The sequence below is a fragment of the Mixophyes fleayi genome, chromosome 2 (assembly GCF_038048845.1).
Source record: "Mixophyes fleayi isolate aMixFle1 chromosome 2, aMixFle1.hap1, whole genome shotgun sequence".
NCBI lineage: Eukaryota > Metazoa > Chordata > Amphibia > Anura > Limnodynastidae > Mixophyes > Mixophyes fleayi.
In genome coordinates, this window is record NC_134403.1 from 83,372,776 (window position 1) to 83,390,966 (window position 18,191).

The following is an 18,191-nucleotide window of genomic DNA, read 5'->3' on the forward strand; positions in this document are numbered from 1 at the left end:
CCATATTTATGCTGTTTTTTTCTGAATGTAATACATTGTAGTTCTCTGGTGCACCTCTTATCATGTTTGTATGTTTGATCAATTTTAAGGTTTGGCACTCCTTAAATAGGATGCGACATTGAATTCTTTACATTCTTTTTTACAGTTTTGATTTTGGTCCCTGGAGTAGAAGCGCTTAAGAGTTGTTTTGTTTAGTTTGCGCTATGGTTGAACTATGTTGAGAATTTAACTTTTGAGCTGGCTAGAGCCTTCCAGCAGTATTTTCTCATACATGTGATACAAATCAATCTTATTTTTTTTTATTTGAACAGATTTTTTTTTCCACACCATTAATGTTTCTACTGAATGCGTTGAGATATTCTTGCAGCTTTGACATTTTTTCAGCCACACTTGTTGCATTACCAGAAGCCTGAGATCTATTGATGCTTGAGACCTCTTTCTCTCCTTCTGAACTTTCATCTGAAATGACGAGAGTTCTGAAGTTCTAAAAGAGGAACGGAATAGAAAATTAGTTAAATTTAATGATTAAACGGGACACAACATTTCTTTTTAACACTCTCCTGGACTACTACCATCTGCTCACCTTTGACACTGTTTTAAATGGCTTTGTGCTGATGTCCCTCTTGGGTTTGTTCAGGTAAGCTGTCATAATGGTCCAAACCAACTGTAAAGAAATATATATCTTACACATTCATCTAAAGGCTCAGGGTACACAACATTGATGTTTTTACTTTTTTTTTAAATAACTTTTTTTTATTGTACATAGAAATGCACAGATTTACATCATAACACATAGAAATAACATATTTATCCAATGTGGAAGGTGGCTCGTCTATCGAAATACAAAATTTCCATCAGCTCCGATTTTACCTCTATTACTGATGGAGTTATATGGGAGGTCCATTTACTCAGGATGGCTTTCTTTGCCAGTGTAACTATAACTGTAATCAGCGGTATCATTTGTAAATCTTTTAACTGGTCTTTCCAGGCATCAAAGACCGCAAATAATAATACCTCATATTGAAAAGATACTTGTATTTCAAAAGTGAAGTCTATAAATGCCACCAGTTTATTCCAAAATTTAGTAATCTTTGGACATGACCACAAGTTGTGTATCAATGAGCCTTGAGATTGCCAACACTTAGGGCATATGCCCGAATCCGTTGTTACTATATGCCTTCTCTGTATCTGCGATATATATGCCCTATTAACTGTTCTAATATGAACCTCTTGGAGTCTTACAGAGCTGAGGGCTTTCATTATATTTTTTGCATAGTGCAAAATCTCTCCAGGAGGACAGATATCCGGGAGGTCTTGCTTCCTTGCTCTGTGGCAGTATCAACTTCTTCCTAGCCATTTTATGTTTTTTCATGTTTCCATATAAATTGGCTAAACAAAGTATTACACTTTGCTATGTCTCTCTTGCTGACTGCTACCAGGAGCATCAACATAGGGTATGAAAATTATGTTTTTGATTATTATTATCCTTCCCATCAATGACACTCGTAAATGTTTCCAGTTATTTAGCTGGGTCTGAATCTTATTAATTATAGGGTTATAATTATATTGATATAATTTGATGGGGAAGGGGTCACCTGTATTTCTAAATACTTCAGCGCAGTTTTCACTACTCAAAATATTCCAAAGTCATGCTGGTCCCTTTCATTTTTCTGAAGGATACCCAAGTACAGCACCTCCGATTTGTGGAATTTAATTTTGTACCCTGTGAAAGAGCTAAACCTTTCTATAACATCAAGGATCACCAGGACAGTACATTCAGGTCTGGAAATGAAGAGAAGCATGTCATCTGCAAATAAAGACAGCTTAATTTCTGTCTTTCTTACCGTAATTCCCGAGAATGCTTGGTTCTGTCTAAGGGCTATAGCCAGTGGCTCCAATGCCAGAGCAAACAAGAGCGGTGACAACGGGCAGCCCTGGCATGTCCATCTGTATATATGAACAGGTGGGGAGGCATGACCATTCAATACAATTTGTGACAAGGGGTGGGTCCATATATATTGTCTTAAGGGTCTCCACAAATCGTATCGAGATGCCAAATCTAGAAAGGGTTTCGTGCAGGTGATCCCATCCCACCATATCGAAAGCTTTTTCGGCATCTAGGGATAGCAAAAGTGTAGGGTCTTCTCCCCTATCTTCCCATTCCGATTGAAGTACTGCAATGACCTTTCTAATGTTTGAGACTGAATTTCGGCCCCAAATAAAACCAGTTTGATCTGGGTGAATGATAGAGGGAAGAATTCCCTTAAACCATTCTGCAAAAATCTTTGTCAGTATTTTATAGTCAGTATTCAAGAGTGATATTAGTCTATACAAACTGGGTAAATTCAGATCTCTACCTGGTTTAGGTTTATACCTTTTTTATAGCCGTATTAAAATAAGCAGCAGAGTTTTTATCCATTAATATAGTATTATAAAAAGTTTGTATTACCTCTTCTTCTGGTCTGTCAAGGAAGAGACTTGTATATCCATTAGTTGGGGTAATTTAATCTAAAACCAAAAATCTTGTTTATACTCTAAAATTGGCGCTTCCTGTGCATAGAGCGACTAGTAAAATGTATGTAATATCGTCACTATGTTTTTCCCTGAATGTTTCACTACCCCAGAACTATCACATAGAGAAGTAATATGTGTAGGGTATTTAGCACCTTGAAGTAAGTTAGAAAGCAGATGACGCATTTTGTTTCCATATCTATAAAATTGATACCTGCCTCTTTTATTATGCTTGTTCCCTATTTGCGTAACTACATTATCAAAATGTACCTGTTTCTCCTGATAATATGCCCTATTAGCTGGTTTCGGCACACGCTTCCATCTTTTAAAAGCCTTTTCAAGATCTTTCTGAGATTGCAAATATAGCTCAGACTGGTCCTTAACTTTATTGATGTAGGACATTATCTCCCCTCTTATCACAGCTTTCACCGCCTGCCAGTAAAGGGCGGGATTAGAGATGTGCTCTATGTTATGTTGCTCGTACATGGCCCATGCTGCATCCAACCTATTTCTAAATTGTTGTGATGAGTCCAGGCCTGATGGAAATTGCCACTACCTATGTGTACCTGTGTTTCTGTTAATCTGTTGTTTTTACTTTTTGAAGATTGTTACTTACCTTCTTAAGGTTCCTCTTTTATTGCCACATTGCTTATGTCTGTGATTTCCTCCTTTATTTCCACATTGGCTGTGGCTTCTTCACTTTTCTTTTTCTGTGTTGATGTAAATAGTTGATCACATATGTTTCTTTCTATAAAGAGGTTATACTGTTTACTACTACCAAATTTTAATACCGACATTTTTTAATGTTTGTTTGTATTTTTTTAACTGTCCTTGTTCTTCAAATCTGACCATCGTTTCTGTATCTGGAACTTGCTTTTTCCCCCCCAGTTTTGTCTCTTAACATATTAATCATTTTTTTCATTATTATTACCTTTTTGTAATTTATTTTTCTGTATTTTTTTTGTGGCAATCATAGTCATGTTGGTCCAGCACTCTGAACATCACAGAGTCATTGGTTTTTCACATCTGCCGCTGGTGGTAAAGAGGCACTGCAGACCAGGTACACATAATGGCAAAGTCCAAAACATAGTTCTAGCAGACAGGAGCTGCAGGAGGCAAACAGCATTCCCATGGAAGATGCTGCTGTGCAGCAGATCGTGACACAGTGGGTGTTTTTGCTGAGCATTGAGACTTTTGAATCCAGTTTTGCTACTGTCCAAACGGAACCAATTTCTCTAGATTTTTTATCACTAAAGGTAAGTACTTTATTACAGAAAAAGTTATTTCAAACCTAATCCAAACAGGAATAGGAAACATCCTGGTGCCGACTATAAGTAAACCAGATCTAAAAGAGCGTAATAGGAAAAAACAAATTACTAGAACAATATCAAACCACAATTAATACCTTCAGAAAGGTTCTAAGCAGCTTCTTTAAAAAGTTGTTGTGTTACAATTTCTAAACTAAAAAGAAAAAAAAGAGAGGTAAAAAGCACTTTATTAAGTACTTTATTACATTTGACTTACATTCTGCCATGACAAGGCACCCGCACCATTAAAATATTGAAAATGATCCTCCCTGTTTAACTTAACCTTTTCTCTGGCATTTCTCATTTGACAAGACTCAAGTGATGTCAACGCTACCACTTTCTCAACTTCTATAGTATGCTCCAAAGTAGAAGCACACCAGGGGCGCACGCAGGGGGGGGTTTCTGAGTCTCCAGAAACCCCCCCCCCCCTCCCCTCCGCGGATCGCAGCTGGCAAAAGCATGTTTTTAAACATGCAAAAAAAATTTCTATTACAGCCCCGCCGCGACGCTTCTGTCACAGCGCCGCGGCTGCTGTATTACTCACGTTCGCGAGAAGGAGCTGCTGCGCATGCGCGAGCGCAGCAGCTCCTCCCTTGAATACCCAGCATCACCCATCCTGGCTTCCCTGAGGCACGGTAGGGCTTGATATTTCAAGCAATCTCCATTGATAAATAATAAAAGATTTTATGATACTGGCCACAATCAACAATATGATGTATTGTTTTATTAAAAGACCAAAGACTCCATTTCTGGGCAGCCTGCAGGGTATGCAGAGCTGTGTTATTGTATATAAATATTGTATTATAGGATTAAAAAAGTAGAGGTTTTTTAATCCTATAATACAATATTTATATACAATAACACAGCTCTGCATACCCTGCAGGCTCCCCAGAAATGGAGTCTTTGGTCCATTAATAAAAAAACTACATCAGATTGATTGTGGCCAGTATCTGATTTCACCCTGTAACCCAATTACAAATCTATAAATCTATACATATATATATATATATATATATATATATATATATATATATATATATATATATGTAACACCCCCTTGTGTATTAAGCGTTGTGAGGGTATATATATATATTGAACCACGCAGATGCTTCTCACCTTGGTACTTGGTTTTCAGTGCCTCCACCCGAATCTCTGCTTTCTCTTCTGGGGGGTGTTCAAAAGATACACCAGGGGGAGATTCGGGAAACCCCCTGCCCAGTATTAACACTCTGTGACAAAATGTGTGCTGCAAAAGCCAGCCAGGCACATTTATTTAAATGGAAATCCTAAATGCAGCTTTGTAATTTTATAGAAAAATATACTTTGGTATAATTTGAAATAATAGTGCAAACAATACAATACAGTAATATATAACAATATAACCATTAACTGTCACAGCTTTATACACATGAAAAAATATATCAGATATCTTACTTGCTCCTGATACTGTGAATATCTTGCAGGGTGAATTTATATATTTTCCCTTATAGCATACTTACCTACTTTCTTCAGCTCTCTTCCGGGAGCCAGCCAGTGGAGGGGGGCGTGAGGGGGCGGGGCGGCCAAAATCGCGTCATTTCGGCCCCGCCCCCTGTGACGTCATGACGCAAATTGCGTCATTTGACAGCGGGGGGCGGGGCTAAACGCCGCGATTCATCGGGAATCGCGGCGTTTGGGATCTAATTCTGCCCACTTCACTAGGAAGTGGGCACTTCCTAGTGAAGTGGGCAGAATTCGGGAGATTGCCACACTCGCCCGGGAGTCCGGGAGACTCTCGCAAAATGCGGGAGTCTCCCGGACATTCCGGGAGAGTTGGCAAGTATGCCTTATAGCCCTACAATGTACTGCCAAACACACACAGCAGTATTCAAACACACCACACAAATAGAGCAGTGCACTGCAAGTTGGGGCCCTTCTGTATGTATGCAGCATGGCATGGAAACATCATGTGTCCAGTTTGCAGATTTTGGAGGTCTTTAAATCACTTGCAGTGAGGTACAGCAGTCACAGTATGCAGACCCTCCTCTAGCAACAACTGTAAAATCCTTTCTAATTTGTATCCTGGGACTTGTAGTTCCACAAGTGCTGATTAGACACACACTTGGTGCATATTTACCTGCCCACCCATCTATCCCTAACTCTTCAGCCCTTGTGGCCAGATATAGTCCAAACCCCACTTGAACAACAACAGATAGACAAAAATAACCAGTAACTTATCTGCACCAGTGTGTCACAGGTCTGAACTTGATTATCTCCAAAATGGCTGACTTGTAAAAAGTCCTTCTTCAGAGATGCATGCAAACCTCCTCCTACAGCTTCAAACTGTGGCTTCCAGCAGGTTCTGTTCAGAACTGCACCGAGCTTTGATATCTCTGCAGACTGTCTGCTCTCTCTGCTCAGATCACTCATCCAGTGCCCTTCTGCCTAGGGTCACCTATCTGAACTGGTCACACAGCTCAGTCTCTCCCAGGATGCTCCTCTCTCCCTCTCTCTCTCCGCCCTCTGGTTTCTCAGTCTTCTTAGGCTCCGCCCCCTCTTCATAACAGCTTTCTGGGAGATGTAGTTCCTTCTCCTTGACTGGTAAATAGCTATATGCATCTCTTTTCTTACTGATGCAATTGTGATTATTAGCCTCTGGGTGCTCAAGTCCAACTGCAGCATCCCCAGGGGTTACACACTCCCCCTGTGGGGCAAGTCCACAATGAACAAATGATGAGGCTTGTCCCACATCCTGCAAATTTAAAGGGGTTAAGACATCCTGTCTAAATACACTTTCACATCCATACACAACAGGCCCTGGCATAACAGATATGGGAGTCAGATATGGCCACTGATAGACCCAGCTAGGATGAATCACCTTAGGAATCTCAGTCATATGACCTAGACTATCATAAGTCAACATCATTGGGGCTCTAGGGGTCCTTTTAGGCCGACCCTGGACTGGTGGGTTCCCTTCCTCTCCCCCCAACACCCTGTTGGGGCGTTCAGTGCATCCTCCATCTGGATCAACGACGTCTCCATCCATGTCAACTTCCTGGTTAGAGCCTTCCTCTACTGAACACTGAGAATCCAACCGTCCAGCTACTCTTGGGTTGACACTTTCATCTGAAATGGCAGGCATAGTTCTCCTTTCTTCTACTTGTGGAGGTCTTACAGCGGCCCCCTCGGTAGGCCTAGTGAGCCTTCTGATATCTTGTCTCCAATCTATTTCTCCCAATTTACCTGGAGCATCATACCCCCAATCATCTCCATCATCTTCTTCTGTGGTCGGTTCTCTGATTCGCCGTGATCTTCTGGGTGTGGACACTTTTGGCTCATCTGTTTCAGGCTCCTCCCAAAACCGGACACCATCTCTGATGGGAAGCAAATGTTGTCGATGGTATGTCTTTATAGGGCCTGTTAGCCCCTCGGGCCTAATTCGATAGGCTGGGATGTCTGGCAATTTTGCAACCACAACATGAGGATCCTTTCGCCAACGATTGGCTAACTTGTGTTTCCCCGGGAGGCCCAAGTGTCTAAGTAAAACCCTGTCACCTGGCTCCAGAATATGCTCCTTGACCTGTAGATCATAATGACCCTTGTTTCGTTGTCCAGCTTTTGATGCAGCTGCTTCCGCTAGTCTGTAGGCCTCCTTTAGTTCTTGTTTCAGCTGCTCCACATATTTCAAATGGGGCTTTTCTTGGGGATCAGCAGTGTCCATTCCAAAACAGATATCGATTGGTAATCTAGCCTCCCTCCCAAACATTAAGAGATATGGGGAGTACCCCGTGGACTCGTTTTTCGTGCAATTGTAGGCGTGGACCAAATGGCTGATGTGCCTACTCCAATGTGCCTTTTTTTTAGTGTCCAAAGTGCCCATCATGCTGAGAAGGGTCCGATTAAATCTCTCCGGCTGCGGATCTCCTTGGGGATGGAAAGGAGTAGTCCTGGACTTCTTTATCCCGCAGACCTCGCACAGTTCTTTTATTAGCTTGCTCTCAAAATCCCGACCCTGATCTGAATGAATGCGGGCAGGCAGCCCATAGTGGACAAAGAACTTTTCCCATAGGATTTTTGCCACGGTCACAGCTCTCTGGTCTTTTGTCTGGTAGGCTTGAGCATAACGGGTGTAATGATCTGTCACCACTAGAATGTTACACTTGTTGCTTTCATCCGGTTCCACTGATAGAAAGTCAATACAGACTAACTCTAAAGGCCCATTGCTGGATATATTCTTTAAGGGGGCAGCCTTTTCTGGGAGGGATTTTCGAAGTATGCATGTCCCACAAGATTTACAATAACTCTCAATGTCTATCTCCATTTTCGGCCAGTAGAATCTATCTGAAATTAAACTCATGGTCTTCTCTATTCCCAGGTGGCCGTGTTTATCATGCAACGCACGGAGAACCATGGGACGGTGCTTCTTTGGCAATACTAGCTGTTTCCTCTCTCTGCCATCTTTGCGGCTGGTTTCTCTATACAGTAGCCCCTGCTTCACCACCAATGACTCTCTCTGTCTGCTTAGCAAAATAGCTTCCTCCGTTTTCAAACTACTCGGGTGGATTCTTTGTCTGTGTTTAACAGACCACCTAACTGCTGCTATAGAGGAGTCATTCTGCTGATCTTCTTTGACTTGGCTTGAACTCAACTTCTGAAGATCACTGAGCTCCATTTGACTCAGCCAGCAATATTGTCTTGGTAGTGCATCTGTCGTTGCCCCTAGAGCTGTTAAGCATTCTTTGACTGGAGGCACGACCACACGTCCCTCGTGACACATCCCCTTCACCTCTGGAGCTGGCAACTCTATCCATTCTTCTTCCTGAGATTCCACAAACCTTCCCGGTAATCTTGACAAAGCATCGGCATCTACATTTCTTCTCCCAGGCCTGTACTTTATTGTGAAATTGTAAATGGCCAGCGCCGCCAACCATCTGTGCCCAGTTGCATCTAGCTTTGCTGTGGTCTGCACATATGTGAGGGGATTGTTGTCTGTATGCACTTCGAATGGTACTCCATACAAGTAGTCGTGAAGTTTGTCAACAACTGCCCACTTAAGGGCCAGGAACTCCAACTTATGCACCGGGTAGTTCCGTTCACTGGGTGAGAGACCTCGACTGATGTAATAGACTGGTCTTAACCTTCCTTCTTGCACTTGGTATAGCACTCCCCCAAGTCCCTCAAAGGAGGCATCTACATGCAGAATGTATGGTAACTCTGGATCGGCATATGCCAGAACAGGCGCTTGAATCAGGCAGGTTTTCAATCCTTCAAAAGCTTGTTCGCAAGCCTCACTCCACCTTTCCCCGAACGCATCATTTACCCGGAACAATGGTTTTTCTTTCCGATGGGAACCTCTTGGAGCAGGATAACCTCGAGTTAGATCTGTAAGAGGCTTGACAAGTTTACTGTAGTTTGGGACAAACCTTCTGTAATAGCCACAGAACCCCAAAAAAGACCTTAATTCCTTCAGTATTGTTGGTCGAGGCCATTCTTTCACCGCTTCTATCTTCGCTGAATCTGTAGAAATTCCTTCCCGATCCACAACATATCCCACATACTTGACCTGGGTTTTACAGAAGCTACACTTGTCAAGGGACAACTTCAACCCTTTCTTTATTAAGCGATCCAATACCTTGAGGAGTCTTTCGTTGTGCTCATTCAGTGTTTGGCCAAATACTATCAAATCATCCAAGTATACCAGCACTTCCCTGAAATTCATGTCACCCACAACATCATCCATGCATCGTTGGAAAGTGGCTGGAGCCCCTGATAATCCTTGTGGCAATCTTTTGAACTGAAAGAATCCAACCGGGCAGATGAAGGCGGTTTTCTCAGCATCCTTCTGACTCATCAATATCTGATAGTACCCGCTGCGTAGATCTAGCACAGAAAACCACTTGCTTCCCTGAAGACAATCAAGGGCTTCGTCTATCCTAGGGACAGTGTACTGATCAGGAATCGTGCGCTTGTTTAATGTCCGGTAGTCCACGCACATCCGTATTTTTCCCGTCTTCTTTCTAGCCACCACAATAGGAGAAGCATAGGGACTCTCAGATCTCTCAATCACATCATTCTCTAGCATCTCCCTTAAATGTTCCCGAATATCATCCAAATCAGCAGGGGCTAGGCGTCTTGACCGTTCTCGGAAAGGTCTGTCGTCCGTTAGCCTTATGTGGTGCTCCACTCCTGTCGCTAGACCTAAATCCCAGTCCCCCGAAGAGAAGGCAGCCTCTCTTTGTAGCATTTGCATAACTAGCCAGTGTCGGTCTTCTTGACTAGCATCACTACCATTAAAGCATTGATCAAAACTTCCTATTTGTAATGTGGTTTCTTTCTGAGATTTTTTTTCCTCTTTCTTCTTATAAGCAGCAAGGCACATAGGATGAATCTTAAGTGTTTTACTATAACTTGCTCCTCCCACCTCTTGGCACCAGTTGGCCAGTATCTCGAACAAATGGGAGTTAGTTCCAATAATCACTCAGACATCTCGAGGTTCTCCTTCGGCCTCAGGACAGACAAGTGCAAGCACGTTCACCTCTTCTTCTATTCCAGCTACTTCCCGTGGGAACTTCAAAGGTACAGTGATGTACCCAAGGTAGGGATAATTCTTGTCACTCAGACCCCAGATGGTCAGTCCACACAATGGCTTTATGGGCAAGTCAGATAGATTATCTCGGTACCACTTCTCGAACACAATGGACACCTGTGAACCACTATCTAGCAAGGCCATACAAGGTCTCCCATTTAGACATGCCGGCACGTGAGGAGAGGGTCCCAGCAATCCTTTGGGCAAAAGACCCCATTCCAGGTGAGAGTTCCCCACAGTGTTAATGTCAGCTTTCTTTAGAGGGCCAGTGTGGGGGTTCCTGGTCCTCCCTTTCAGTTTTCCGAAAGCTTCCTATCCCGGTGGGATGGTGAGGGTGACCACCTTCCTCCCTTCCTCTGAGGACATTGTCTAGCGAGATGCCCAACTTCTCCACAAGTGAAACAATTGTTCTGTTTCCGAGTAGTGTTAGCTTCGAGAAATTGCCGGGGGTGGATGTTCGGGTGCAGTTGCTCGGTAGTGTGGTATTTCAGCATCTGTGCTTGAATCTGCTTCTGCATCTCCAACAACTGAGCAATCTGCTCACCTTGTTTCTCCACAATCTTCATTAACTCAGTGCTGGGAAGGTCAGCCTCGGGCTTTGACTGTACGACCTTGACTTTCTTGGTCACCCTCTCTCGGGATTTAACTATAGCTTCCTCTTGTTTAACATCTTGTATCAACTGAAGAAAAGTAGGTGATGGTTGTCCCAGTTGAGCATTTCTTATCTTCATCGCTACTGGGTCATGGGACAGAGCACCCCGTAACAACTGTTGCATACGCCTGTCGTCTACTTCTGCTAGGGGTATTCCTTTCTTTGACACAATAAGGTGGATCAGCTTGTCCAGCCGATAGATATAATTGGACAATGTCTCCCCTGACTCCTGATAGGTGTGGCGTAGCTGATAGAGCAGATCTGTTGCATCCTCTGCCATTCCATATTCCTGATCTAGAGTCGCTAAGTAGTGTCGTGCAGTGGCTTGGGGGTCACTTCTCCGTACAGCTTGGATTAGTTCTCCAGCGGGACCTCGCAGACTTTCAACGATCCGCTGTCTCTTATAGGGTTCGGAGCAATGCCATTCCTCCAGGTATTGGGAAGCCATCTCTTTCCATGCCTCGTAAGTTTCTTCCCCAGTAGGGACTGGTTTTATTCCTGAGAAGAGCCGGAGCCTTCTGTAGCCCCCTTCATGCTGTGACTTTCCTAACTGGTCTACCAGTTTCTGTACAGCAGTGAGGAACAGTTCGCTTTGATCCTCATCAGTTTTCCTAGTACTGGAGGGTGACTGAGAATTCTCTTCCCTGGCCTGAGGGAATACTTGTCGGTTAATATCTCCATCTGGAAGTTCAGCATTAAGAGGTGCTGCGACTAGCTGTTTTGGCTTTAACGGTATCACAATATGCCATTGTTGTTTTTGTGGCCCAGAAACGAGGGAGGGAAGAAAATCTTTATCCAATTCTGCTTGCGTCTCACAGAGGATCAGACTGGTCTTATGCTGATCTCTACCTTTCCATCCAAGGATTTTAGGATGTTCTACCCCATAAATCCTGTGGAGCACATGCAGGACTTCCTCATCTGTCACTCCCTGAGAGTCACCATAGATCCCTAAACATCGAGTTGGGGCCACAGTCTGTTGTTCACACCACAGAAACACTTCTTCTCTTATACTATCCATGACGTCTGTGCTGATGGGTTTCACTGAGTGTGTCTTCAGTATCTCAGCAGTGCCTCCACTGTAACACCCCCTTGTGTATTAAGCGTTGTGAGGGTATATATATATATTGAACCACGCAGATGCTTCTCACCTTGGTACTTGGTTTTCAGTGCCTCCACCCGAATCTCTGCTTTCTCTTCTGGGGGGTGTTCAAAAGATACACCAGGGGGAGATTCGGGAAACCCCCTGCCCAGTATTAACACTCTGTGACAAAATGTGTGCTGCAAAAGCCAGCCAGGCACATTTATTTAAATGGAAATCCTAAATGCAGCTTTGTAATTTTATAGAAAAATATACTTTGGTATAATTTGAAATAATAGTGCAAACAATACAATACAGTAATATATAACAATATAACCATTAACTGTCACAGCTTTATACACATGAAAAAATATATCAGATATCTTACTTGCTCCTGATACTGTGAATATCTTGCAGGGTGAATTTATATATTTTCCCTTATAGCCCTACAATGTACTGCCAAACACACACAGCAGTATTCAAACACACCACACAAATAGAGCAGTGCACTGCAAGTTGGGGCCCTTCTGTATGTATGCAGCATGGCATGGAAACATCATGTGTCCAGTTTGCAGATTTTGGAGGTCTTTAAATCACTTGCAGTGAGGTACAGCAGTCACAGTATGCAGACCCTCCTCTAGCAACAACTGTAAAATCCTTTCTAATTTGTATCCTGGGACTTGTAGTTCCACAAGTGCTGATTAGACACACACTTGGTGCATATTTACCTGCCCACCCATCTATCCCTAACTCTTCAGCCCTTGTGGCCAGATATAGTCCAAACCCCACTTGAACAACAACAGATAGACAAAAATAACCAGTAACTTATCTACACCAGTGTGTCACAGGTCTGAACTTGATTATCTCCAAAATGGCTGACTTGTAAAAAGTCCTTCTTCAGAGATGCATGCAAACCTCCTCCTACAGCTTCAAACTGTGGCTTCCAGCAGGTTCTGTTCAGAACTGCACCGAGCTTTGATATCTCTGCAGACTGTCTGCTCTCTCTGCTCAGATCACTCATCCAGTGCCCTTCTGCCTAGGGTCACCTATCTGAACTGGTCACACAGCTCAGTCTCTCCCAGGATGCTCCTCTCTCCCTCTCTCTCTCCGCCCTCTGGTTTCTCAGTCTTCTTAGGCTCCGCCCCCTCTTCATAACAGCTTTCTGGGAGATGTAGTTCCTTCTCCTTGACTGGTAAATAGCTATATGCATCTCTTTTCTTACTGATGCAATTGTGATTATTAGCCTCTGGGTGCTCAAGTCCAACTGCAGCATCCCCAGGGGTTACATATATATATATATATATATAGTCCAAACTTGCGTCATGTTATAAATGTTTTTTATTTATTTTTTTGTTCGTTTTTTTCATGTACATTAGCAATCTTATTTTTAATGTGTGTTATGCTATTTTGATGTGTGGTATCAATGTTAGTTTTAGGGGCCTATTCAATTGTTAGCGAGTTCGCTGAAATACTCGCGCTCCAAAAATATTACCGTTAATACGGTAATATCTCGCTGAATTTCAGCTCGCGGCTCCCTGAGCTGCGAGCTGAAATCCAGCGAGTAAATTACCGTATTAACGGCAATATTTTTGGAGCGCGAGTATTTCAGCGAACTCGCTAACAATTGAATATGCCCCTTAATGTGGAGTATCATTGCTAGTTTTAATGTGTGTTATCAATGCTATTTTGATGTGCGGTATCAGTGTTAGTTTTAATGTGGAGTATCATTGCTAGTTTTAAAGTGTGTTATCAATACTATTTTGATGTGCGGTTTCATTGTTAGTTTTAATGTGGAGTATTATTGCTAGTTTTAGTGTGTGTTATCAATGCTATTTTGATGTGCGGTATCAGTGTTAGTTTTGATGTGGAGTATCATTGCTAGTTTTAAAGTGTGTTATCAATGCTATTTTGATGTGCGGTATCAGTGTTAGTTTTAATGTGGAGTATCATTGCTAGTTTTAATGTGTGTTATCAATGCTATTTTGATGTGCGGTATCAGTGTTAGTTTTGATGTGGAGTATCATTGCTAGTTTTAATGTGTGTTATCAATGCTATTTTGATGTGCGGTTTCATTGTTAGTTTTAATGTGGAGTATCATTGCTAGTATTAATGTGTGTTATCAATACTATTATCTTATTGTGGCGCTTTATTTTTTAAGTTGTATTTTTGCTTTGTTCAAAATTCAACTATTTGGAAACCCCCCCTTAAAAATCCTGCGTTTGCCCCTGAACACTGGGGTTATAATGTCTAAGATGCCATCACCATCTTGTCTATTTTATCAAGGCAAAGATTAATGGCGGTATGAAATATCCTGAATCTGTTACTTAATACACCAAAAGCATTCTCCACTATTCGCCTTGCTCCTGCTAGTTGGTAATTAAATATTCTCCTATCAGGTGTGATTGCTTTTTGGGGGTAAGGTTTAAAAATATTAGCTTGTAGTATAATCGCTCCATCAGCCACAAATAGAAAATTAAGGCCTAATTTAGTTTGGTTATGTGTTGGCAAATTCACTGCATTGTTTTTAAGATTGTCATCAAAAGACATCTATTCCAATGCCCCACCATCTGACACTTTGCAATTTTTCCCACTGTCCTTGAAGATGAATATATTTTGCATCCACTATATGTTAGGTGCTGTCTCTCTTCCTATCAGAGACGGTCGCCTTTGGTCCGTTCTGATGCATCTAGTTGCTTAGCAACCAGACGAGTCTCCTCCAGTCCAGGCAATGGGAAGCTATTGTAAGCTCCGGTGGCGTTCTGTGATGCCACACCGCTGGTAATCTGATTGGGGCTTCCTCTCTATATAAGTCTGACTCTGGCACAAATATGGTGCCAGAGTATTAGATCCCTATGCTCCAACTACCTTGTTGTTTTTAAGTGACCTGCGTGACTCCAGTATATGACCTTGGCTTTTCCTCTGACCTGGATTTTGGATTCTTCCTTGGACTTGTTCCTGATCTCTTGTGTTTGACCTGACTACTTCTTTGGATCATCCTTGTGTACTTCTTCTGACTGCATACTCTCTATCTTCCGTTGCTTCGCTGGTAACTCTGTTGGAGGACTGCAACCCGCGCGTCTCTCGCAGCGAAACCCAAACTTCCTTGCAGGGGTCCCAGTTGAAGACCGGAGGTGTGTTAGACTCTGCATCTCCTTCTAGAGCAGTTCCAATACCAGCAGGTAATCACCAGTTGCAGCTACACCGTGAGAGCATACTCTGGCCATGTCTATGAATACTACCTCTGCCGCGACCTCCTGCTACACCTAGCTCATCAACTCAGGAGTCAGATCAAGCACAACTCCTACACTGTGTTCAGTGAGTTGTTTATTACTTATATTCCCTGCAGAATTCGGTGGCTGGTACTCAGGTGGTAGCCACTACCACTTCCATGACAACTAGGGTCTACTTTGTCTCTTCCCCCACTGCTTCTTCTGTTCTTTGCATTCCTCCGTCTGAAAAATATGATGGAGATCCAAAAAAATGCAGGGGCTTCTTGAACCAGTGCACCCTTGTCGGGATACCGAGGCTTGGTGTCCCTAGTATCAATCTCTGATAACCTGATTTGCTATGTGGTATTTTGCCGTCGACAGCAAAGTGGAGAAATGAAACACAAACAAGGTGTTGCAGTTTCAAAATCAGCCCTGAGGGTCCATGCAAGCTAATCCTTTATTATACATAGTGACCAGCATTAACTGGTTAACGACAAGGACATATAAGGAAATCTCTTTAGCTCAGCAAATATACATATAAGCCCACATCCTCTGTTCAGCATTACATGCTTTTCCTGCCAGCTGCTTCCTTCAGTCTGGCATCCTGCTGCTGTCTGTTTCATAGGAAGCATCTGTTTTTTTTCTTCAAAGCGTAGTTCTGTATAGTTTTTTTTAAGGCATTTCACATATATTTGTACATCTTAATAACTATCAATTATTTTATACTCTCACACCCTTCAATTCACCAATGTAATCCTGGCGTATTTCCTTTGGAGTTAACCAAGGTAGCATTCATTGTTTCTTTGCTCAGTGGCCAAGCATTTGCTTAGGTTTCACCGCTCTGGGAGCGTAATGACCCCCTCATTGAGAATTTTGCCTCAGTCGGTTAACCCTATCATCATGGGATTATCGTGGCTTCGAATTCATTCTCCCCAGTCTAACTAGTGTCATTACTTAGGGATCCCAGTACAACAAGCGATGCATTACTGCAACTTCCCACAGTCTACACAACTTTCTTGGATGTCTTCAGTAAAACTGATTTAGCAATCTTATTGGATTGCTCTACTTTAGAAGGCATGGAGGGCTAAGCCTCCCTGCAAGTTATAGCGTTGTGCCTGCACCTCTTTACCTGCTATTTTGTTGTATATTTGTGTCACACTTCAATGCAGAAATCACAGCTAAGAAGCCAGGAATATAGTGAAACACACAATGTTTATTGCAGAATGGTACAAACCAGAAAGTGTTGGTATAAAATAAGGATTGCGGGGAGATGCAGAAAGCAAATACCAGGAACATGGCTGATGCAAGTAAACAGGTAAAATGAAAAAATCCCAGGGAACAGATGAACCAGGAGTACAACAGAGAACAGCAGGGAACAGCACAGCAACATACAACAGCAACAACAACAATGACCAGCATGGTATGCAAGGAGTGGTAGTAACAAGTTAACCCCTAGTAATGAAAGGGAAGGCACAATAGCAGCACCTCATGTGACCAGAGGCACTGCTAGTAATACATAAAATACAAGTCCAAAGTCCAGGAGGCAGGAGCTGCCAATGCAAGCAGCATGTAATGCAGAGGGCTGCAGGCAGATCCTGACAATTTGATGACGATTATCTGTTGCAGTCCTCCAGCCTCTTCCTGGATATTCTTTGCCAGCTGCCCATCTTGACCCTTGGCTTGTTTCTGGACCATCCCTGCTCGCTGCATGCCTTGACATTTTAGCTTGTCTCTAAGCTTATTCCTGTTTGCTGCCTGCCCTTTAGCATCGGTACTGGTTATCCTGTGTATACCGCCTGGTGTACTACTGCACCCAGCCTCCATAACCTATAGCTACCTGGCTTCTAGGATAAACTCCTACAAATCTGAGTACAAGATCTGGGGGCATTTGAGTACATTTGATTATATCACTCTCTACGGGAAAGGTGGCTTGCTAGAAGTGAAGACCTCTCATTGCATTGTTCTAGGAGTTCATCTAGTTTCAAGTGGGAGCCATAACATTATAACTGGCCAAAGCGAATAGAATTCACATCGAGACTGGACCACCAAGTCCCGCTCAAGTACTGGCTAATCAAATCCAGACACTCTCACAAGTTGTTCTGGAGTTGTCCGTTTGTCTGCTTAAGAAGAGGCCTGCAGACCAACTCAGGCTACCCAAGGCTCAAAGGCAGAATCAAAATCCAGTTCAGAATTCCACCCAGTTCCAAATTCTTCGAAGAAACTTATGTATCTGTCAATGAAGATCGACAGACGCATAAAGGAACAAAGATGGAAAAGGATTTATCTCCCTTAACATCAACTGCAGCCTCTTTTCCTGTTACACTGTATTCTACTGAGCCCATGCTTTCAACAAACTTTATTAGCGATGACAAAAACCGCACTTACAAAATGTTTGTAGATTTGAAAGCAGATATACAGGAGTGTGTAAAAGAAGTGGAGGTATGCTGTGTCCCATCGCGTTTCATCCGGGTCTGGACTTTCTCAAGGAGTTACAGGGTGCCTGTGGGAGTGGGTGTTATAATGGTTGGGGGGAGCCAGTGATTGGTTGGGAATACGGCAAGGGGATGGGCTAAAATGGAAAGTAAATCTTGTAGTGTGTCTGGCGTGCCCTGGATATAAAGTGGCCATGTAACATGTGTAACATAATGTGATGTTAACCATATGAATGTATCAATTGTAAATGCAACAACAAGTGATGGGGGCGTATATTGTAACCTATGAGTTGTGAACCATAGATGAGATATAAGAAATGAATCAAACAGTCTCCGTAAGCGAGTAATAGATCAAAAATTAATTAGAAAAAAGAGAGCATGAATGGAGAATCTATAAAGGTTGATGGCCGCTGATTGATTAGGATTGCGACAAGTGA

The 18,191-nt window shown here is 42.7% G+C and overlaps 1 protein-coding gene and 1 long non-coding RNA gene across 9 annotated transcripts in view; one reads left to right on the forward strand and one right to left on the reverse strand.

The window, feature by feature from the left end:
* Positions 1 to 18,191, forward strand: part of STAT6 (signal transducer and activator of transcription 6) — a 331,337-nt gene that overhangs the window by 143,572 nt on the left and 169,574 nt on the right. The window lies entirely within an intron of this gene.
* Positions 275 to 18,191, reverse strand: part of LOC142141202 (uncharacterized) — a 56,760-nt gene continuing 38,843 nt past the window's right edge. For both annotated transcript variants that reach the window (XR_012688628.1, XR_012688629.1), the window contains exons 3-4: positions 584 to 664; positions 275 to 484 (exon numbers count right to left, since the gene is read on the reverse strand). This is a non-coding gene — a long non-coding RNA (uncharacterized LOC142141202). The remainder of the gene's footprint in view (positions 485 to 583; positions 665 to 18,191) is intronic.